Raw genomic sequence first — 19,736 nt, forward strand, 5'->3', positions numbered from 1 at the left:
ATGTTGTAGATGCGATGACAAGCCTGCGAGGTTGAGCGGAAGAGGATGGTGGCTTGATGCGAGCTGCCTTCTCACATGCCATATGGAAGGTCACGTGATCAAACTTGCTAAGTGGCAAGAGAGTGCGTCTCCTCTCCTGCCCGGCCATGACTGCGCACGGCTGTCCGCGTGGCTGAGCGCATACGCGGCCCACGGGCCGCATTTGCATTCGCAGCAGATATCTGCTGCGAATGCAAATGTTAAGGGGAGCCGAGATGATCAATGCCTTTATGCGCGCCTAGTGTTGGAGGCCGTGCAATCTCAATTTTCGGAGACTCGGCGAAACTGAGAGGCAGCAGAAAACGTTCGCTCTCCACTGCCGGTGCTCTTCAGAATGCCAGCGTTCCGACAGCCAGTGCTCGCGGTCACCGAGTGAGATATGTTGATGTTTGCCTGTGAGTACGTGGCACCACACCAGTTAATTTAATTAGTAAGCGAACATCTACTGCAACTTATACGGCAGATAAAAACTAGCAACTTCGTGTAGTTGTATTATACTTTGCTATCGCTATGAATGCTTCGCCTTTCGGGCGAAACTGGGACATGTCTTTTTTTAACAAAAATCCTTGCGATATGGTTGTCTCTAAGCGTCAACGAGATAAAAAAGTTATACGGTCTGCAAACAAGAGACATTTGCCCCGACTAGCCGCTTACATGGTTGTATCAGAACAGTGTTGAACGGCTTAACCACTTTTTTTTATTTTTACACTTGGCGCAATCATTTTGTCATCAGTTCCTTTCTTAATCCTCGCATGTTATCCTGGCACACCTCGCCTAACTCCACGGTGCAACAGGATTAGGGAGTGCAGCTTGGGTCGAGTTGACTTGCGGAATATTACTCCTTGAATAGGAGCGCTAGCAAAATAGAACATCGAAAGCTACGAGCTGCAAGAGTTTAAAAATTTAACTTTAGGTAAGCAATCGCGTAAGGTGCGTAAGCTTGGTAAGCAGTGAAACAAATACTCCGAATTTTTAAATGAAAAGCAGTAGTAGGCTTTTCAGTTTACATAAGGCCAGCAGAGCCAAAAGGTGATTACAAATTTCGGGAAGGAATGTCTTGCTCGGTTATGACCGGTAGTACTACACACTGAAATATGGCGGCATCATGAATTTGCAAAGTAGGCCTATGCTTGCTATCTTCCTCAGTGTAGGATACACAGAAGAGATACGCAATATACTCTACGCAAGCTATGCCCTACATAAACATGTAGATGTAAAATAAACACAACAACCGTTCAATTATTCTGCAATCTGCTGTGACTACAACAACAGCTGCATTTTATTGACATCAATCGACCTCTGCCGACCTGTCTATAAAGAGCGTTGAGCACTAAGCAGTCGCGAATTCTCGAGGGCCTCATCCTTCTTATGGTGTGTTTTTCTGTTTGCTGCCATCTGCTGCTGACAACCTAGTCGACACTCAATCACCGGCCCTGCCAAATTGCACCGGTAGTTGCCGCCCAACAGAAATGAAAGCTGCGACGACTAAAGGCAACGAAGTAGTCCTCTTGAAATCATAGTTTGTGATGCATTGCATCTTCGCTACAAGGAATTAATCAAATAGCGTACATGGTTTGCAAATCTGTGCAAAATAATGTCGAGAGGTCACAATTGGCTTCCTTCAAGTACACGGCGCGCTACCGCATTTTGACACTTTACCCCGTTACGTCATGGCTTCAGACAGGGACTTTTGTACAATTAGGTATTTTATAGAAGCTGACTACTGTTGGGTTATGCACTGTAAAAAAGTGCCCGTTCTTTTCGCTCATTTCTTCCTGTAACATTGGCACTATGCCAGTACTGAGAGAAAACGGCGATATCCGGTTTACCAAGCCACGTGCATGCGCACTGTCTGAAGAGGAAGAATGAGAAGACGAGCAACATGATGAGAGTGCAAGGGCTGTAGCAAAACTCGCGAATGCCCGCACAATGCGCATTTGCTATTTTTCCGCCGCATGCACAGACAAGCCTGGGCTCGGCTGCAGCATATGCGGCAGGAAGCGTTCTGCAGTATCTGCTTTTGCGCGAGAAATGAGCGACTGAGCATGCAAGAGGTGGCGGAAAATAGATTTCTATTGTTTTGCCACGTGACTAGACCTAGGACTGTGCCTCCTACGTCTGCCGAGTAGCCACGATCTGGTGAGTGAGCTTTGAGCTTGATAGCGTGTTGAGAGTTGCACTTATCTAAAGAAAAGGACGGGTCCCTCATACTGTTGGAATTGATGTAATCGATGGTTAGTATGCTGTTTGCTTTCACTGACGATACTTAGCGGTGATGTTGGCAATGAATGCGTAATTTCTTCAACGTTTAGTCCAATGCGGGAGTGGTGAGTTGATGTGAGACCGTATACCTTTCGTGCACCACTGCTGTTTCAATTACTGTAATGGTATGTGTACATTGTATCGATACATTCGCGAGATGCACCAAGTTTCGCTGCGTAGTAAAGGTGCTTCTGTTCCGCATGACGCTTCTTTCGGGCCTAGTTGTCCTCGGTGCTGAGTGCACGCTTTGGAGCCATTTTGCTGGCTCGTGTTTACGTGGTCCTTCTGCATACGTGGCCAGCCCACTGTCGACAGGCCAGCTCCAAGCGCTCGCTTCAGACTATGATCGATTGTAATGTTTAGACTATCACAGCCTATCACGCGACCTCCAGAGCCCAGCACCTCCATTTTTGTCGCATAGGAAAGTAAGCACAGCACGAGCAATATGCACAAACCGTGCAACGCTGCCGCGGGAGCGCTGGTAGTGATGACGATGATGATGATGATGATGATGATTGCTATTATGATGATGATTTAATGACATTCCCTTTGAAGCGGGGCAGTGAAAACAGTCGCATATCCCACTTGATTTATTCAGGTATGCTATACATGTTTTTTATCTAACATTTTTGTGTACATCTGCTTAATCTTCTTTTTTCCTTCAAAATCTTCCATGCACCGCTAGCCATGACTGTAAGTGATTCGGTCATATGAATCTGTTCCGTGCTTTTTTCCCCACCAATACTCTAAACCTCTCTTGCTTATCTCGACTGCTGACCGGTTGACGCTTCCGTCAACTTTAAACACAAGTGCTTTTGGAAGGTGTGCGTTACCTACCATATTCTATCTCGGTGAATTTCTTCGCATACCATTAGAATGTGCCGAGTGGTCTCCGGATTTTTGCTGCGGCATACGCAAGCCTCATCTATTTCCTAATATTTCCTCCGGTATGTTTGTGTTCATAGGCAACCAGCTCAAGCCTCAAATAGCAAAGCAGTGCCTTTTGTGTTATCGTACAGATTTTCCCTTCTAATTTCTTTCTTCTCATTCTTGTAAATCTCCACGGTTCTTTTTGTTTCCATTCTTTGGATCCAATTAACTGTCTTTGTTTCTCTCAATTTTTTTTCCGGTGACTCCTGGTTGCATATACAGAGTTTCAGTTACCTTGTACTTGGTTGCCAACTTGCTTGACCTCTTCCTCCATTCTGTGTCCACGCTTTTCAAGTACAGATATTTGTGCCCTTTGGCTGCCCATTAATTTTCATCCATGTACCTGAGTCTTTCTTCAAAACTGATTTTGTTCAGTGCTTCCCTGACTTCAAAAGAGGCCAAACCCATGCCACCCTGCACTGCCTCATTTGTTGTTTTACCGTGGGCTCCCAGAGTCAATCGGCCTGTCGATTTTTGGTTGCTGCCAACCCAGACAAGGTATCCGATTTTAAGCATAGAATGACATTTGCGAACGTTAGGGCTGGCACCATTACTCCTTTCCAGAATCCGTGCACGATCTCATACTTATTGTGGCCCCACAATGCTCTGTCTTTCGTTGTTTCAGCATTTCGCTTCCCCTTTATTTTCAGATTCTCTTGGTGGGTGCTTAAGTATTTCCTTCATTTATGGATACACCGATGTACTTATATTGCCTCACTATAGGTATGACTTGCTGTTGAATTGACACCACGTAATTACTCTTGTCTTCATTAAACGTCACAATTCCCGATTTCGCTGTACTAAATTCGAGGCCTAGATTTGTTGCTGCATTGCCGTAAATATTCGCAAGTGTCTGTAAATTTCTTTTATTGTCTGCCAGTAGCTAGCACTATGTCGTACGCATACATCAGTCCAGGGAGCTTCTGGTGCACAATTTATCCATTACGCATGTAGGATAAATCAAACCTCAATTCGCTGTTTCCCAGTCGTCTTTCCATGCCCTTAACAAAAAGCGTGAACAATGGAGACAGAAGACATCCTTGCTTCAGTCGTTGGATTCGTCAATTCCCACCACTTCATTACGTTTCGACCTTTCCCTACAACTTGCACTCGGTTTTCTCTATAATTCTGGACGCGCGGAGGCGAGCGCCATCTAGTAGTCTTTCAAGAAACCGAATGGCATGCGCGGCAAGAACTTCACAGCAGTAGTGCCCGGAAAATCACGAGAACGGGCAAAGAAAGCTTCACTTTAAAATCCCGCCACTAGTGAAGCTAATAACAATGATTAGCAATTTTAGTACAGCGCACGTGCTAGCCGAACTGGGCATCGGTGTTGCGTGTCTCGAGGACATCGTTTTCTCTGAAGGAGGCGTTATCTAACTCCCATGCTGTGTTATTGATTGCTCACGGGGTAGCGAAAGCATTTTGCGCAACGTTGTTTTTTGCTTCTTATTCTAGAACGCAGCTCCTGGGCTCCCGTTTCTGCGTTCAGCGTCGGTGACGGCGTTCCTCGGGGTAACCGAGTGAACGAGCACGGCGAAGGATGAAAAGGCGAACGCGGATAGCAGCGGGGGATGAGAGATGGCGATAGCGAAGAGGGTTAGAGGAGCAATCCGGAGAAGGAGAGCATGGCGAAAGGATGAGGAGGAAAGCGGAGTGCCTCACAAGACGTGCTCAACGGCGGCGAGCAGGCATGCGGCGAGCGCGTCCACCAAAACCATTAGTAAGATCTTGATGAGGGCTGGTTGGTTCATACTTAGAACTGAGGTGAAACAGCGCGAAAAAGACGAGGACACAAGGAAACTTGTCTGTGGTATTTGTTTCCTTGTGTCCTCGTCTTTTTCGCGCTGTTTCACCTCAGTTCTAACCAAAACCATACATGGAAACAAAGGGCTGGCGTGGGCTTCGAATCAACTGAGCATGCGCTACTTCACCTGCGCCGCCGCCGCCATAGAGAATGCGTTGAGCGCGATCCGCGCGTTCCTGTGCTCAAGCTTTCTTTCTGAACAATGGGCGACGCCACCGGTGGAAATGCTTCGTCTGCCGCTTCTGCTAAACGAGGTGCCCGAGCAGACACTCAGCGCCGCTGCCGAGAGGACCCTGTCGTTCGGCATCCAAATTTTTGCCACGATACATCGCAAATTCAAAACACCTAAGCAGCTGGGCTCGAAGTTCGCATTAGTGAGTATTGCAATCATCGGTGATTTCTTTTTGAAGCTATATTAAAGGGTCCCGGCATGTGAGCTGGCTCCTGTTTCTCCACTTTGTGTACCGCTTTGTGTGGCTCGGAGCGTGCATCCGTGATTTCCTTTATTTGTCCTTCCTGCCACGCGAGGAAACATCGCGAGGACTTGCCAGCATCAGGTAGACACACTTTTCGGATATGCTCAGCATTTGGATAACGAGAGCTCTTATTCCACAGATAAATACCTTGCATTTCTCCTTCCTATTCTCGCGAAATTGTTGCTTATGCTGCACTGACGTGGTCGTATTTTTCGCATGCACACAAACAATTTTCACGAAAAAAGTGGTTTAGACTTCAAGATGTATGATTTAGCTTGTACCAAAAAAAATTTCTACTTGAAGGGAATTTGTGATTTGATTAATATCGTCCGACATCCCAACTTCACTTTATCAATGGCACGTAAACAGGGACCCTTACTGTTGCTTAACAAAGAATTCAGCGCAACAATGTTTTTCCACAATGTGGTCAGTGCACTCGTCACAGCGTCAGCTGTCTGCCTCTTATCCATGATGCGTGGTGGCTTTCATGGGTATTGTTCACTTTCATCAAATCTGCCATGCAAGAGCTGAAATTTTACCGCGCTGTGGCACATTTCGCAAATTCATGAGGCTCGACTTCAAGTTTGGTTAACATTTTGTTGAACTCCTTCCAGAACCCCCCTTGGGATCAACTTAGGTTGTGGCACAACACGAACGCCAAAACCACCGGGTCATAAAATGGTGCCAAGCACTGAGCATGGGATCATAGAAGGTGACTGGGAGATTTTAGTATGTCAATTTTTTTTACTTCATGCATCTTATTTCAAGAGTCAAAACTAATCTAAATTGTGGTGCAGTGAGAGTGTACTGCGCAAAAAGAATTTGCGCACTCCTACCACTTACACACTCCGTTTTTTTTCTACCCCACAGATCAAACATATCCTGCCATTCTACAGCGTCAAAAGTGAAGCTATAGCTTCAAATGCATTTTTTTTCAACACTGTAAGCAAACTCTTTTGTGCATAAACCAATTACTTCCTACTTTCTCGCTTATTCACCATACTACTTTATGTCAGCAGCACTTCTGCTAACCCAAACATGGTTCGCCCGTATTTGAGAATAAGGGCTCTGTTCATACTTTCATTGCATTCAGTATGCAGGGCGTGCATACAAAAAGCTTTCTGTCCACTTTTCCACATTTTTTATATATATTGTAGCACCGCAATAAGGTAAAGTAATGCCAAGAAAGATCAATGAGCTAGGATGTTTTAGTACTACATGGTTACGGTTTATTGCTAGCCACATTAAATGTCGTTCTAAATGCATAGGATATAATAGGAATAACTTTATTAAAATGCCGGCGACCGACGTTTTAACGCGTCATGACGTTGGCCAAGCGTCGACCCGGAGCTGTGCTCTACTCTGCAGTGCCCCAGTTCGGCTCGTTTGTGGTGGCTCGTGAGGCTTGCGCTTTTCGAGCGCTCCCCGGGCCTGCTGAACGGCCCATAGTTGAGTGTCCTTGTCTGCAGACTGCACCGCACTTTGAAGTTCGGGAAGGTATGTAATGGAGGTAGCTTTGGTCCGGAACCTGTGGACATCTAAACGCATATTCAGACATAGTTTGCCAATCACATATACTGGAATTTATTGGTGCACCATAGCCCAAAACCGGACGATTTGCCTCGTTTAACTCATTATATTACTTGTTGTCTTCTTTGTTGAGTTACAGCGACTTCTAGAATCCTTAAATAAGGGTTAGTATACTTTCATGTTCGTATCAGCTGTTGCTTTATTTTTATCGCCTTACACCCGTTTCGGAGCGTTCTTCTTTATCTCCTTGCTTCTGATGCAATGTATAACTAGTAAACTGCCAAGTATTTTGTACCTGGTAAAGCAGGAAGACTATGCATCAAGCGTAATAAAGGACACTGTTCCAAGAAGCGGGATACTCTAATGCCGATGAATCAGGTTCGTCTTCATTGAAACGCACAGTTCAAAAATTTCCGGAAAAACTGCTAAAATTGTTCTAAATGAGACGGCATATCGGTTGTCGTGCCATTCAAGGAAACTAAAGAAGCCAGTATTTTTTTACGGAAGATTGCTGTAGATAAGACGGCCTCTAATTGCGGTGCCGTGGAATGAAATTAGAGACCTGTGTATTTTTTACGGAAAATTATTGTAAATATGATGGCTCGGTATTGCAGCGCCGTGGAATGAAATTACAGACGCCTGTCCAGGTAACGGGAAAGCATTGACAGCTGATGCTACCGAAAGAAGTCCAGTAAAAAAAAAAAAAAACGGCGCATTTTTAAAAGTCTGGCATCCAACTCCTTTGATAACTTTTCAGGTTACTAATGCATTTGACGAAACTATAACAGGCAGCAGAGTCCTTTGAATCACCCACCAAAGGAACGCCATCGTTGCTGGTACGCGAGTTTTAAGACGTAAATTAATATGTTCAACTTGTTTAGAATAAAGTGCAATTTTTACTTTCGCTTCTTTGGTTTATGTGAGTGCCTTTCAGTGAGGACATCACAAAGTTTCCGAGGACCAAGGTACCTGGCCGCAAATAAGTTTTTAGCGAAAAAGCTTTATAGCTTTTTTTTTTCTGCACAGTGAGCTCTTGTACGTTCAGCAATATTAGCATTCCGTTCATGACCCCCCCCCCCCAAAAAAAAATAAATAATAAAGAAATGTAGATCCCATTTACTGTGGTAAACAGTGTTATGCGAAGTATTTTGCCGCTCGCTGCTTATCCGACATCCCTTGGGCTTCTGCAAAATGGTTAGCCGATGGACAGGCTTGTTTGTGTCATATAACATGCCGAAATAAATCTCTGCTTTTTACCAATCCTAGCTCGGGTTTCACAAAAATTTGCTTTGAAATTAAGTGGAAAGGATGTTTCGTGTTTCTAATGTGTGCGTTCTTAGCTCCTTGTTTGCGTTTGCCTGGACGAGCACAGTTATTTTGAATGCTGGAAGGCGATAAGCAATAAACTTTGAGAACAAAGCTTCAACGCAAACAGCAGGGCCACTGTCAAGTTGCACACTAATGGTGAAAACAATACGGGGTGTTCCAAGCTCATGGGTTCAAAAATCCGATATCCGGCGTTATCGAAATATGGACCGTCCGGCGCTATGGCACCAAAATTTAATGGCGCGAAAATTGATGGGAGCCGAACCCACGACCTGTGTTGTTGATTAAGGAGAATTAGGGCATAGTTAATAAGATAGACTTACTTAAAGCAGCCGAATCGTCGACTTTTGGTATTATTATTATTACTACTAGTATAGGTATTATTATTTGTTTTGAAAACCTATACGTATACTTATATACACATGGCAGGAAAGGGAAAGCGAGGACCAGGCTGGCAACTGCCACCGGAAGGGGCACAACGCCTACCTCCTCTTCAGAAAGGAGGAGACAGAAACATTGAAATGAAAGATAGGAAGAAGAGGAGGGAGAAGGAAAGAAAGTCGAAGATGACAAATCTCAAAAATTAAGCAGAAAACACACTGCACAGGTCACACACAGCACAGGTCGCACACAGTAGGTCCGGTCACTGCAGGTCACGCTACCAAAGAATGTTAACATAGAATAGTGTCTGAGGCATTGTCACTTGAAGAATTGTAATAGGCTACAAACGTGCAGTGGTTTTTATTGAGATCACACAGGCAGCAATAACAAAAAATGCAGAGGTCTGCAAAATGAAGCAGTTCTTATATGACTAGAATTATGTTTTGCACAAAACACAGGAAGCTCACTGTTAGTTCCAGTGAAGCAGGAGTGGCATGGCCTTTGATGCCAAGCTAAAAAGGTTCAGCCAATTGGGAGTAAAACCTGAAGTACATTTTCTTCATGCCTGCCAATTTGCACTCAACAGTCACAAAACCATAGAGCTTCACGTAACATTGTGGAAAAGAACTGAAGACACATGCCCAACAGTGGACCTATAAAACAACTGTTGAGAACAATTATTGGCAACAAAACCTAAATTAGTTGCTTCTAGAAAAGTAAGGAGAGCACGATAAGCCTGATCGCGTCGAGGCGCAGAACCACTGTGGTGTACAAACATTTCACGAGTGCCGTACACCGCCAGGGAGATAACAAGTAATCGCAACTAAGAACGCATTCGAATGAGAATGTCAAGTAATTTAATGAATGTGTCGTGATCGCGCAGATTTTCGCCTTCATCCTCTTTTAGCCTATGTCAATGTGATCGTGAACTTTATTTTGTGTGCACCAAATTTTTAAAAAATTGCCTGTCGCAGATAGCACAGTTCTAAGCAGGACGAATATCGCTCGATGAGGCGGTCGTTACTTCTACGAGAAGTCAAAATGATTAATTTGAAAATTAACATAATTACGTTAACTTCCTAATTATTGACCTTACGGCACGTATTTCAATTTAGGAATAGTAACTAGAGAGTATGCAAGGCATATCGAATGAATTCTCAGGTCTGCTCCAGTATGGAGATATTATTTACAATGTGTCCGATGAAATGCATTAGCGTTCGAGTTACTTTTGTTCCTCAATGCATAAAATAGCGCTTTCTTAAAAAAGCAAGTACAACAATAGTGCGTTTATATTGCAAGCATGACTGGGCTTATTTCGATACCGGTGCCGTCCTCATAATTCGTTTGGAATCGATATGGCTTGCGTACTCCCTAGCTACTGTTCGCAGATTGAAATATGTGCCTGCAAGTAATTACTAAAAGATAATTAGCACAATTATAGTGATTGTAAATGACATGTCTAATGCTGTATTTGATCTGTAGGTGTTGTTTATAATAACGCTAATTTGCTGACTATTGATATCACCACCAATGTTGTTATTATTAACCGAGGGTTCCACTACAGCTCTTTCACTGTGGGACCCTCGTCTGTATATTTGTCATGTTGTAATTACTTCTTTTTTTTGGAGCCAATAAATCTGAATCTGAAATCTGATTATTCAATTAAGCGTTTTGATTTCTTGTAGAAATACTGACAGTCTCACCAAGTAATTTAAATCAAGGGTTAGAATTGTGCTCTCTGCCACAGGACTTCTTTAAAAAAATATTTTCCAGCAAAAAAGAAAAAAAAATTGTATAAGCCCGCGAATAATTTGGGTTGTTAACAGACACCATGCGGGATAGATTTTTCTCCGGTAATTGCCGCAGATTATATACAGAAAACTTATTACCTCTTGGGCGAAGTCTAATTGCGCGATGAAGGAGTAGGCGAAGATGTAATTTATTAACAAAGAATGATTCGTCCCCGTTGTGACAGGATGAAACGCAAAACCAAGTACTAGGCGTTGAGTAGCAAAGTGACTGCACGACCCAAGTACATTCCAGGTGGGTTTCCGTAGAGCTTGCATGTTCACACCAAACGCACTACAGATAGAGTCAAGCCGTAACGCTTTGAGGTGACAGGCAGCGCTCCCGGGAAGCAACCAATAAAAATATATGCGTAGTGTCATTGAGTGCTGGTATGGAGTCGGAGCTTCATAAAGCAACCAGGTTTCACCTCATTTAGGTAAAACTTTGCCGAGTTGCTTTATCATTCAAACTATAGCGAACATGAATTTTAGAACCTCATCTTGGCTATTACAGTGTATTGCGACATTATGATTGATACAAATTAACGACTGAAGCCTTTAGTACGTCTTTGTTATCCAGCAGCATCTCCCTATTTATTTACGTCGCAGCGAAGAGGAAAATTGTTTTTTTCTTCTCAAATAGCGAGCTCCCTACAAAGCGTAGTTCACACTATTGAGGCCAGAAAAGCAAGTACGTGTTTGGAAACAGAAAATATGCGCCAAATATTCAGTGAGTAAAGGCACAAGGAGGACATTACGAGGGGACCCGCCATGGTTGCTTAGCGGCTATGGTTTTGCGCTGCTAGGCGCGAGGTCATGGGATCAAATCCCGACTAGGATGGCCGAAATTTGATGGGGGCGAAATGCTAAAACACCCGTGCACTCAGGTTTGGATGCATGCTAAAGAACCGCACGGGGTCAAAATTAATCCGGAGTACCCCACTACAGCGTACCTCATAATCAGGCCGTCATTTCGGCACGTAAAACCCGATAATTTAATTTTAATCACGACTGGAGCAAAGGCAGGCGCGGATCTATACCAGCCTCCAGGACGAAGGAAGAGTGCGGGGTCTCATCAAAGTATAGAAAGAACTGGATGGGGAGGAAAGGAGATGTCCTCCCCATCATGATGATGATATAAGGAGAAAAAGGTAGAAAGATAGAGGTGATCAGGGGAAGTCGGGGATGATGACCAGTCTCGGCCCGAGTGGCTAGCCTGCCCTGGGGAATGGGGCAGAAGGGATCGACTGATTCCCAAAGCAACACTTGGGCTCTAAGAGACGCCGTAGTGGAGGGCTCGGGATCAATGTTGACGACAAGGGTAGTTCTTGCATTTCGCCTCCGTCGAAATGTGGCAGCCCCGGCAGGGAATCGAGCCCCTGGCCTCGCACTCAGTAGCAGTGTGCTATAACCATTGCACTACTGCTGCGGTTAGGGGAGAAAGAACTAAAGCATGAGCAGACGGAAACGGGAGAGATCTCAGCGCGCACGCGCGCTGAGGTCTCTTCCGTCACTATGAAGAGTCCGGCCGCCTCTATAGAGAAATGGGAACACGTCGCCGTAAGATCAGCACAAAGCGTTTCCGGCTACCGGGACTGAGTACGTCCTGGCTGCGGATACGGGGAGCTGTAGTATAACGTCGCACAAGCCAGTACCATAGAGATTCAGGTTGCAACCTTGCGAGATCACTACTTGGGAAAGAAAATGGCAGAAAATATTGATGAAGGGGGGCAAGTTTCCCAAGATTTCCTATAGGGCGTAGTAGAATTACTTTTTGGGCACTCAAGCAACGCTGTACTTCTATGCATTTGCGCTTCTTTCGGTTACATCGGTGTAGCCTCGATATCTTGCTTTTTCTGAATTTGCAGATGTAGTGTATCATCAGTATGCTTTATCGTTTAGGTTATATCAGCTCTGCTTTTATCATTCTTTATTTTCTTATACAACCTACAGCAATACAGGGTGGCCAACTCGTTTCACGATGACTAACGTACTTGTATTCCTCCCGTCCTCCATGCCAGCCTGCGTCGCCTATGACTATCGAGGTTAGGTGTGCATCAAGACAGTTGTAAGGGAGAGAGGCCTACAACCAAAATTCAAAGAAACGAAGATAAACGGACGAATAGCGCATACGGAAGGAGGCCAATCAGATGATTGCTTCAGGAGTGGCTTTTAGCACAAGTTTACAACTCTCTTTGTCTGATGCAAAGGAATGTAAACCTGAAACTTCGTCCTAGTTCATCTTGAGGACAACAAATAACTTGGCATACTTGCGCGACTTCTGTTAGAATCAGAAACGCAATTCCTCAGACACTTAGTTCGAGAGGAAAATAACGCGGTACCCGGCGCCTTCCTTGTTAAGGTTGTTTGACGCGGCGCAGTTTCAGCCCAGAGTCATGGCGATTTTTCTTGTTCTCTACTGCGCTCCGCCAAGTTGGTCGCGTAGTAGCGGTGTCGCAGCAATCAGTGCGATTTTGGTCGGGGCAACAGCAATCGGCAATAAAATAGGGGCTTTCGGACTAATCACTATTTCAAGGCGTGGTTTGTTTGTTTTTTGTTCAATCGTGAGCAAGTGGGAAAATAGGCCACCGAAGTGCCGGCTATCTCAATAAACAAGTATAAACACAAACGACTAAGGAATGTATGGAATAAAGAAAAGAAACCATAGGTGGTTGTGCCGCCATTGTTTTCTTTTTTTCACTGGGACTGCAGACTATGCAATCCTTAAATGTTCGATGGCCTCTCAAGTACCGCAACACATTATGCCTATTCTGGATTTAATAAAACAACGAAATGGAAAAATTGCTTATTGGCCTCGTGTTGGTCATATCGTAACAATGCAGGTACATGCAGGTGTCGAGGTAACAGGTGTGAGTAGGGAATTTTGCGAGCACGGGCCGAAGTTGGGCGTCGCTTGGAGGGGAATCACGCTGCCCTGAAACATGTTAAAGCTGTCAAGAAAAATTGCTCCCTTCAATACATATAAAAAGAAAGCATACGGTAACGTCTGCTAGCGTTTTTCCGTCAAAGAAGCGCTACCGATTCCTCTCGAACGTTTTCGCAGTGCTCGCGCATTACCTAACCACCGGGGAGCTACGCTCGAAGCTACAGCCACAGCACTGGCACCGACAATTACGCTACTGATCACAATCAACATGCCCTAGTTAACACTTTTAAATATTTAGGGACACTTTCATCAGTTGACTGTCCCCTCTGTTTTATACGTAGCAGGCAAGGCTACGGAAGCCATGCAACAAGCGCGGGCACAGATATGTATCACTCCGCACGTTTCGTAGCGAACTGGTTTTTGCTCTGCAACGTCTTTTACAGAATAAGTGCTTGATAAATTATAATTAGGCCTATGCCGAATAGAGTTACCGTTACATCAAATTACCTAATATTTGCCACCTTCAGTACGCAATGCTTGATCTTTTGGTCGTGAATGCAGGTATATTAAGATTTCCTAATTCTCATGGAGCCCGCACTATTTTTCAGTCGTGAATACAGAGTGGGAGAAGTTTCTCTACATAACTTCCGAAGCACTGCTTCCCATGTGGGAAACGGAGAAACAGTGTAATGGCTCGACCGTGCCGCGTACATGTGCGGTTTCCGCATCGCTGTATGCTTTGTATAGTTCGCCTGTCTAACTCTGCTCTTCCGAATGACTCATTGGACGACATAACTATGTAGTTTATCGTTTTCTCAAGAGAGGTGCTCCTGCCGAGCAATTACCGGCATCTCCTTGCAAGGTTAGATCCACCTGAAGCCAACATCCTGCTCCTCCTTCTTCTCATCAAGCAAAAATGTTCAGCCATTTGCTCTCAATAAATTTAAAAAAAAATATTAAATTTATTTGTGTTTAGGTCTCCTATCGCAATTTGAAAAATTTCCGCGGTGCTCTTATTACACCCACAATTTCGATTTTCTCGCCCAGGATGTTTAACCTAAAACAGGCTTTTGAAACATTTCATTTTCGTTTCCTGAGTATTTCGTTAAGAGCAAACGTTTCAGTACTTGCCAAGCATTGACAATAATGACATTTGGTACAGGCGTGATAATTTTTTGCCATGCACCCGAAGAACTGGCAACAATAAAGGCTCTCCAGCATGTTTTTCCTGTAGCACACTGTAGTTCTCCCTCAGAATAATTTTGACGCAAATGCTAATTCTAGAAAGAGCCTTCATCATCTCAACGAATAGAAGTTGGTTAGAGCGCTAAAAACTCGCCGATTGGCTACAAACACTTCTAACATTGTTGCACATTACCTTCGACATGTACCACGTCATAATAAAAGGTTATTGCTCCAGCTTCATTGACCCTCCCAACGCATTTTTGTCGTCATTTGAAGGAGACGTTAATAGGAGATGTTTGGGAGCACGTACTCTCTTCTAGATGCACATCTCAACGCAATAATATGCCCTAATACATAATTCCTATTGTCTAGACGCTGTAGCAGCTTTGTTATCTTGTGTGAAGTGGCAAAAGGCACTGTCGACCACTTATTAAAAGGCGGGCGACGAGAATTTCTTTAAGAGAACAGGGTAGGCAAATTTTCCGAAAAAAATCGACTTTTTGTTTTTGTGTAATTTAAAATCTCTATTCTTTCCTTAACATGGCCCAGTGTTTCATTTGCGCCTACGCGAAATATTTACCTCAAAATCAACATTTTTCGAAACCTAGGCAGCATCCAGCCACGCCCCCTTTCCCACATGCTCGGGAACTTTGCCTCTCCTAAACTGAAAAAAAATTTTTTTTCACCGCCTATTTTTTTTTCACGTTTAGCGGAATGGCTGTCACTCATTTGGCAACAGTGAAAACATAGCTAGCATATTTCGCTTAGTCAAACGAATCCTAAGACGCAGCTGGATTACTCGCAACGCGGGGCGTTTTGCGCGTGCTTTGGCGTGTTTTCGCGGACAATCGAATTTATTTATACTTTGTTGCTGGTTATTTAGCGGTAATGCAATGACGAAGCCAAAGAAGTGCTTTAAAAAACGTCTCTTCCACGGAAACCGGCATAAGTCGATCTCCAATGACCCCAATTGTCTGCAACACAATCCAGGAGTGGGCACCACGGCCACCACGTGCGCGTCTGCATCGAAGCTTTCGCGCTCGGCGGAACGCTGGAAACGGAACGCCGGTGTTTCAGCAGCTCTCAAAGCCTGAGCTTCTCCAGAAATGTTTCCATGGAAAAACTCAGAACGCGAATGAGGCGTTCAACAAGGTTGTATGGGAGCGCGCTCCGAACAATGTCTTTCTTGGCCTCAAGGCGCCGAAAATAGTGACAATGGATGCTGTGCTAACTTTTAATGACCGCAGCAATGCTCGAGCCGACATTTTGAGGTCATTTGGAGTTTCTCCAGGACGGTTCACAGTCCAGTGGTTGCGCGAAGTTGACCGGCGGCGAGTGTACTTTGCAGAGAGGTCTGCACGACTGGTAACTAAGCAGGCCGGGAAAACTAGGCAGCTAGCTCAGAAAAGAAGTGTTGATGATGGAGGGGACTACCAGGCTGGTGGCTATTGAAAAAATGCGCCAGAATTTGTTTCTATAGTCCTATATTGCAATAAAGCTCTTTCTTCCACTTCAAAGCCAATTATCTCAAAACACCAAATTTTGCTGCATTTGACCCTTTTTTTCAGAAACAACAAGCGCTAGGGCGACAAAATTTTCCAGATATTCAGCAAACATTACAGAAAGTCTACTGAACCAAGATTTTAAATATTCTTGTAGGGGATTTTTGTTTACAGGCTATTTACTGCAGATTTTGGCTCTAAAATTTGGTGGGTCCAGTAAAAAAATGAAAACAAAAAATCTAATCTCTAAAAACAAATAATCCTGGTTCAGTAAAACTACCTAACATTGCTGATTACAATGCCACCAAGATTATTGTTCTAACCCCAGCAGATCATGAGAAAAAGGGTCACAAACATAGCCTAAAATGCATGGCTAGAATAGGACCTACCCTGTCCCCTTAAGACTATGAGGTGCGGCGAATGCACTTAGTGATGCGGATCTTAAGGTAAACAGCAAAACTTCCTTGAGAGTAAGCGGAGGAAGGAGTACCTTACGCCACCAGTGTTTGGGCACATTACCGTAAACAAAGCGGGAATTAGAAATGTGACTAGAGACTAAAGCAACATATGTGCCCCTGCCTATACTTCATGGTTGAACTTTTCTAGCAAAACAAAATATTTTAAAATTAAGGGCAGGGTTCCTAGTTTTTCTTTTCTGTTTCTTTTTTTAAGTTTTCCACTCATGGGGACGAAAAATAAATGTATGGAGCTATAACAAGACAGTTACTACCGTATAGACGCTTTCTTTTTCTGGTTGCTGAATGATGCTAGACAAAAAATTAATGAAAAATATAGGCTCCTTCCTGCAAGTTGCGGGAACTCGAAACCACGCAGGATGCGCTGAAAAGAAGGGTCCCGCTTTTATCGGCGACGTGATACTGTGTTTACAATGTAAGACGATCAGTGATTACCAGAGCTGATGGGCCCATCAAAACGTGATACCCCTGCGTCATTTATAACGGCTCAAAGGTAGCAGCAACATGTCCAATACAAGTGAAAAAAAAAATGTTGAAAGTGCAAGATATACGTTCGCTGGACATTCAGAAATATGCGTTTCCTTTTTTTGTATGGGCCAGTCTCCCACAAGTTAGACACTAATCTGCTGTTATTTAAGCATTTTTGTGTGGCATATATTGCATACACGAGGTCTTCTTTTTATCGTTGGCGGAGCCTGCCTCTGCAAAGGACATTTTTATACTTTAGTGAAAAAGATTTAGAATGACCTCGCGATATGCAGCGCAGAGAAATCGACGTGAAGAATACACGCAGAATAGAGAGAAGCTGAGGACCAGGTTTCGATGCCTCTAACGCAAAAAAAGGAAAATTATAGTGTTCGTGTTTAGTATAATCTTATCAGCGATTTCAAATCTGGCTTTTCAATACGCTTTAGCAATTGCAAATAAAGACCGTGTTGAAAATGCTCGTAAACTGCTGAGAAAGCAGACAAAGTATGTTCCGCGTCAAACGGGGCTTCCAATGGCACTGTCAGCGCATGCATAGATCTATGGTGTCAGAATTTTTCTGAGACTGAGGCGAAGACAATTTATAGAATTATAGTCTTAATTAACAAAAAAACTTTGAGATTTATTCGGAAAGTGGAAGGACTTGGAAATAATCTTTTGCGGAGACTTCGCAGAATGAGACTGAAACCTCATTACGTACTTGAAATAGAAAAACAAGTATCCCAGGTGGTGCCAAAGATGAGCGTAGGTTGAAAAAGAATGTTTAAATGCATGATAACTTTTGATATGACTTTAAGATGTGGCCTCGCATTAGTACTACAGTACGCCAGATTTTTCGTTTATTAAGCACCATTTAAATAACTACGAAACTAATTAAAAGAAGGCCACGAACAAGAAAAGATAAAGATTCACCTTTAATTTATTCTTGAGTGAGCTACATTGCGTCTAGAAGCATTTAAACAATTGCCCTTGATAGCTCGCGGCAAATTGGAGTATTTAAATGTATCTTTTCCGACAATGTAAGGTGATAAAATGTTTTGATGATGGTTCTGGGTGCATCTCGTTTATAGTTCTTTACATAGCAGAGGGGTGGAGGGCTAGCGTAGCAATTAGTGGAAAGCTGGCAAAGGAATGCCATTGATAGATTCTTTATGTTCAGATCAAGCAGTGGAATATCATGCCGTTTTATTAATTCGGTTGGCAAGTCAATTATGGATGTTCACTAATACTAGGGATATTCACTAGCGAAATTTAAGAATCGAATCAAGCAAGAACATTCGACAAAAAGACGAGCTCCAAAAATTGAACCTAATATCCAATGTTTTGTCATTTTTTGTACACTGAAATTTGCACGGAGGCTCTTCAGTAAAAAGCGACGCTGATATACCTTATCCGACTTATGTGTGCAATGCACTTTACAGATGGACGTAAACATAATTGAGCTTGTAAATGAGAAAAGGGCTGCTTCCAGGTACCCGTAAATCAACGGCAGTAATGAAACAAGACACAGCATGTCACTAAACGGACGTAGATGTGTTCTTTGAGAGATAGAAAAGTGATGCTGCAGTAGCCCACGTTGCTTTAACTGGTCAAGTGATTAGACTATAGCCAAGTAATCAATAGAGAGAACAAACTGTTATATAGGCTGCCTAAAAGAGAGCAATTTTTATTGAATGACAGAGACTTGAGTATAGGTCATTTTTCCCCTGCGTATGGACTCAGGACCAATGCCTGTGCGCAGCAATCACAGCTACATCAGCTCAACATGGCCTTAGGCGTATATTTCTTTTTTTGTTTTTACTTATTTTTTGCATGCAATAGTTGATAAATACTTTACAGTAAAATGCGTTTTTTTTTTTTTACTTTGCGAAGGTTCTTGAAAAAGTTTATCACGGCTTACTAATGCTTAATCCTCAATCACTCCCGATTGCTTGGTTGGCATGGATATTTCCTAATAAACCACTTTCATTACGTAAATATTTATTGTTTTCACTCACCTCGAATTAACGTAGTATCAGGAGTACGTTAAGATTTAGTTTTAGGTCCACTTTCGTTTTTATTATACTTTAATGATTTGCCTAAGTGCGCCTCCATTTCTGTCTTTCGGCATGCCGACGACTGTGTACAGCGAAAAATGTAACGATAACATTAAAGATATGTAGCAGACATACTTGAATAACATTATGACTTGGTGTGATAAATGACTCATGAGCTTAAGCCACATCAATGAAAACTAATGACTGTTGGCAGTGGCTGTTTGTACTGGAATGAAAAAGGAAGGAAGGAAAATGTGGAGAAGGAAAGGCAGAGAGGTTAACCAGTTTAGCTTAACCAGTTTGCTACCCTACACATGGGAGCGGGATGGAGGGGTGAAAGATGGGGAGCAGAGAGAGAGAGCACATAACACGGCACACACATCGTTAGTTACAGTCTGTCACTCTTGCGCGGTACGTTACATCACTGTCACAGCCGCTTGTCCAAGCCGTCTCCTTAATAAACCGAAGTAGTCCCTTCGTCGCCTTCAGCTGCCATGTCTTCTGTCGGTGATATGTGAAAATATTTGCAACTGACAATGGTCTATTGTCAAGGTGCGCTAAAATGGACGCCAGAAACTGTCTGTGAACATTATATACAGGACAGTCGCACAGAATGTGTTTCAGCG

At 43.5% G+C, this 19,736-nt stretch overlaps 1 protein-coding gene and 1 long non-coding RNA gene across 2 annotated transcripts in view; one reads left to right on the forward strand and one right to left on the reverse strand.

Moving 5' to 3' along the window:
* The window catches only part of LOC135900604 (uncharacterized), a 505,099-nt gene that overhangs the window by 394,274 nt on the left and 91,089 nt on the right, over positions 1–19,736 (reverse strand). The window lies entirely within an intron of this gene.
* Positions 1,923–6,495, forward strand: LOC135900679 (uncharacterized). Its single transcript, XR_010563915.2, has 3 exons — positions 1,923–2,178; positions 6,129–6,243; positions 6,385–6,495. It is a non-coding gene; the product is annotated as an uncharacterized lncRNA (long non-coding RNA).

The sequence above is a fragment of the Dermacentor albipictus genome, chromosome 3, assembly GCF_038994185.2.
Source record: "Dermacentor albipictus isolate Rhodes 1998 colony chromosome 3, USDA_Dalb.pri_finalv2, whole genome shotgun sequence".
NCBI classification, from domain to species: Eukaryota; Metazoa; Arthropoda; class Arachnida; order Ixodida; family Ixodidae; genus Dermacentor; species Dermacentor albipictus.